This window comes from Mus musculus, chromosome X (genome assembly GCF_000001635.26).
Source record: "Mus musculus strain C57BL/6J chromosome X, GRCm38.p6 C57BL/6J".
Taxonomy (NCBI): domain Eukaryota; kingdom Metazoa; phylum Chordata; class Mammalia; order Rodentia; family Muridae; genus Mus; species Mus musculus.
The window spans coordinates 140,152,752-140,156,395 of record NC_000086.7 but is presented as its reverse complement, the minus strand read 5'-3'; positions in this window follow the sequence as shown (position 1 = coordinate 140,156,395).

Here is a 3,644-nt window from a genome sequence, read left to right as displayed (position 1 = left end):
GTATTTTTTCCCAAAAGCTATGGATAAATCAATGTCTCACAATCTCTATCATATTTGGATTAAAAAACAATTGAGGTCATTTTATATGTTTTGTATTGTGACTTTAATTAAATATTATAATCTGAGCATTTTCAGAGCCACAGGATATTTGGAAACATGATTTGATGGATTGCTGTATTGAAAATTTGCTTTTCAGAAAGCTTGTGCCAATTGACAATCTCATTTACAGTTAATGAAAGTGTACCCCATTCGATATATGAGTTTTATTAATTAAAATTACCCTTTTACTCCCTTGACAGGCAAAAAATATTATCTCATATTTATTTATAACTTATTGATTACTACCAAGGTTAAGTGTTTAAAAGTTTAATTGTTGGCCATGTTTATATTTTGTGTACAATTTAGCAGGCCATGTCCTTTGCTTATTTGTCTACTGTATCCTCTGGGTACATCGTGCTTGTCTCTAATAATGGACTAAATACTGCAGGTGAGCCACACTTTCTTCATTTGGCCCACTTCCTGCTTCAGTTTCCATCACAACTGTGCCCTGTCTCAGGTGGTTAGACTCTTCTCCTGAGGGCTTTTCTGGGTGCAATACCATGTTGTTTTGTTATAACCAGTTATAACTTGGAAGTGTTAGAAAAGCAGTGTTATACCACTCTAAGGACTGAGGGCTGGCATCAAATACGGGGGATGGAACTCCATGGTAAGTACTAGAGAAGTACTCTGAACGCTTCATCTTTTTGTCGAATGTTCCGAAGTCTTCAACATAGGCTCTCAGCATCCATGGGAGGGCTGAATCCCACTTGCTTGCAGGCTAGCACAAAACAAAAACAAAAACAAAAATGAAGCAAACAGGCTTTCTATCCATACAACTTTTAAAGGCAATGTTTCTCTCAAATTTAACTGCCTAATACTGGCGACATTTTCAAAAGTGAACATTATCCCTTTGGAAGGGAGGACTTAGCAAAGCTGAGGCTTCATCCACCTAGGGAATGCTATGCTAGTTGGCTCCTCCTGAAGCTTTGTAGGAGATTTCTAGCCTCTCAAGATGGTCATCGAAATGGATTTCTGAGTCCCATGGCTAAAGAGCAGAGCCTGGACTGAATAAATAGAATAAAACATAGAATATATATATATATATATATATATATATATATATATATATACATATATATATATATGCACACACACATATATATGTATGTGTATGTTTATGTTTGCATTCATATATTTACAATCTGTCTATTGTCAAGATATACATGGCATCTCTGAAAAAAATATATCATTGCTAATTTATTAATTTACAATGAGAAATGCAATTGTTAAGCAAGCCAAAATGCTTAAGTAGTCAGAGCTTTCCTTGTAGGCAAGTTGTGTGGTGAGCCAAACAAATTATCTACAGATGGCTTGGTGAGCATAAAAATCAGAATTAGTTGATCTTAAGAATGGTCTCTCGTGTTAGGCAACTTGAAGCATTCTCAGCAGCTTCAGGGCCAGCCTTGCCAAGAAACCCATAATGTTGAGTCCACTTAGCCAAGATTGCTCTGTTGGATGGAGTTTGGCTGGTAACTTTGCACTTAGCTGGCCAACTACTTTCTATTTATTGCAAGCAGTCTATAGTACAATTAATTTGGCTTCTACTTACAAAATCACAATTGCATTTTAATCCTGTCTCAGGTTTGCCCTAGCTCACCTTGAGCAGAGTTATGAGGGTTCTGAAGTTTTTCAGTCACAGGTGTACAAAGTCTTGGTTAATTTCCATAAAAAAGTAAGTCTGACCCAAACCGGTAATGAGCACCTCTGACTTTGTTTCCCTTTCTGTGAGATAGTACAGTTTGTTTAGGGAGCACTGCACAGCTGTCATCTTTCTGCAAAGATGAATGGAATTTGCTTTCAACTTAAGAGGTATCTGCTTCCTTTCCCAACATTGTCTACGACCATCATCCTCCATGGTGCAGAACACCCATTAACCCTTTCATCTCCATAATCTCTTTGTCCCATACTTCACAATGCTAGAATGTCTCCCTGCCCCTATGTCTCAATAAAGCCACAACTCAATGGCCACCTCACCTAATGCTCCAACATTAAAAAGGGACCCTTTTTTCTCCAGTCCTTCTACAGTACTTAATTCAACTGTCTATCACAGCACCTACCCCACTTTACTATAGTAACATATGCTCAGTTTCCCAGTAAACTATGGACTCTCAAGGACAGAGATTGTAGTCTTATTTACTTTCCTGTTCTCGGAGATTAGCATAGTACCCGGTATTCAGTAAATGTTTGAATAAGTGAACTATCCAAAGGTCTACAGACAAACCTCCAGGAACTGTTACTAAAAACAACAACAAAAGCCCTGTAGTCTTGAAAATTATATGACAATAAAATCAATAGTCATTTAGTCATGCTTACGGTGAGCTAAGACATAACATCATGTTTGATCCATTCATCCATTCACTCAATATTTGTTGAGGATCTACAATGTGCCAAACATTGGTAACAAAGTAATGAGCAATGTGCACCAGATCTCTACTTTCCTGAAGTTTACACCCTCCTCAGATAGAGCCGGACAATAGCCCAGGGAAAAAACAACTTCCAGATGTAACAATGATTATAAAGAAAATGAAACAGGATAACAGAAAAGTAGATACCTTGAGTCAAAGTGTATTTTAAATTTTGGATTGGATAGTCAGGAAAAGCCTTTTTAAAAAATGTCATGGGATCAGATATGTAAATAAGAAGGAGCCAGCCATAAAGGGATCTGGGAGGGAATGCACAAGACTGAGAAGCACAAGTCCAAAGAAGACACTGGACATGTCCAAAGTCAATGAGGTAGAAATAGGGGCAGGGTGCTGAGAACAACTGGTTCTGTGGATCTGAAGAATTTGTGAGTTCTAGAGGAATGGTGCAAGGTGAGATCTGAAAGGTGGGCAGAGCCAGGAAAAGCTCCTAGAATCCTCTTCAGGTTACACCAAAGAGACCCTGGAGCGTTTTCAGTAGGAGCCTGATCAGTTGCGCAATCCTGCTACTTTGGCTGCACTCGGGGTAGTGATCAAAGAACCAGGTCAGCAGCATATCCCTGAGAAAGGTTTGTGCATGGTTCCAGATTGTCTGGGAAACCACACCCCTTGAAAAAGAGACCTTTAACCTAAAGAATCAAGTGGGGAGGTGGAGCTAAGACAAAAGGATGGACCATCCAGAGACTACCCCACCCAGGGGTCCATCCTATAATCAGCCAATAACCCAGACACTATGCCAGCAAGATTTTGCTGAAAGGACCCTGATATAGCTGTCTCATGTGAGGCTATGCCAGTGCCTGGCAAATACAGAAGTGGATGTTCACAGTCATCTATTGGATGGAACACAGGGCCCCTAATGGAGAAAAGTATCCAAGGAGCTGAAGGGGTCTGCAAGCCTATAGGTGGAACAACAATATGAACTAATCAGTACCCTCCAGAGCTTGTTTCTCTAGGTGCATATGTAGGAGAAAACGGCCTAGTCGGCCATCACTGGGAAGAGAGGCCCCTTGGTATTGCAAACCTTATATGCTCCTGTACAGGGAAACACCAGGGCCAAAAAGTGGGAGTGGGGGGTAGGGGAGCAGGGCCGGGGGGAGGAGAGGGACTTTTGGGATAGCATTTGAA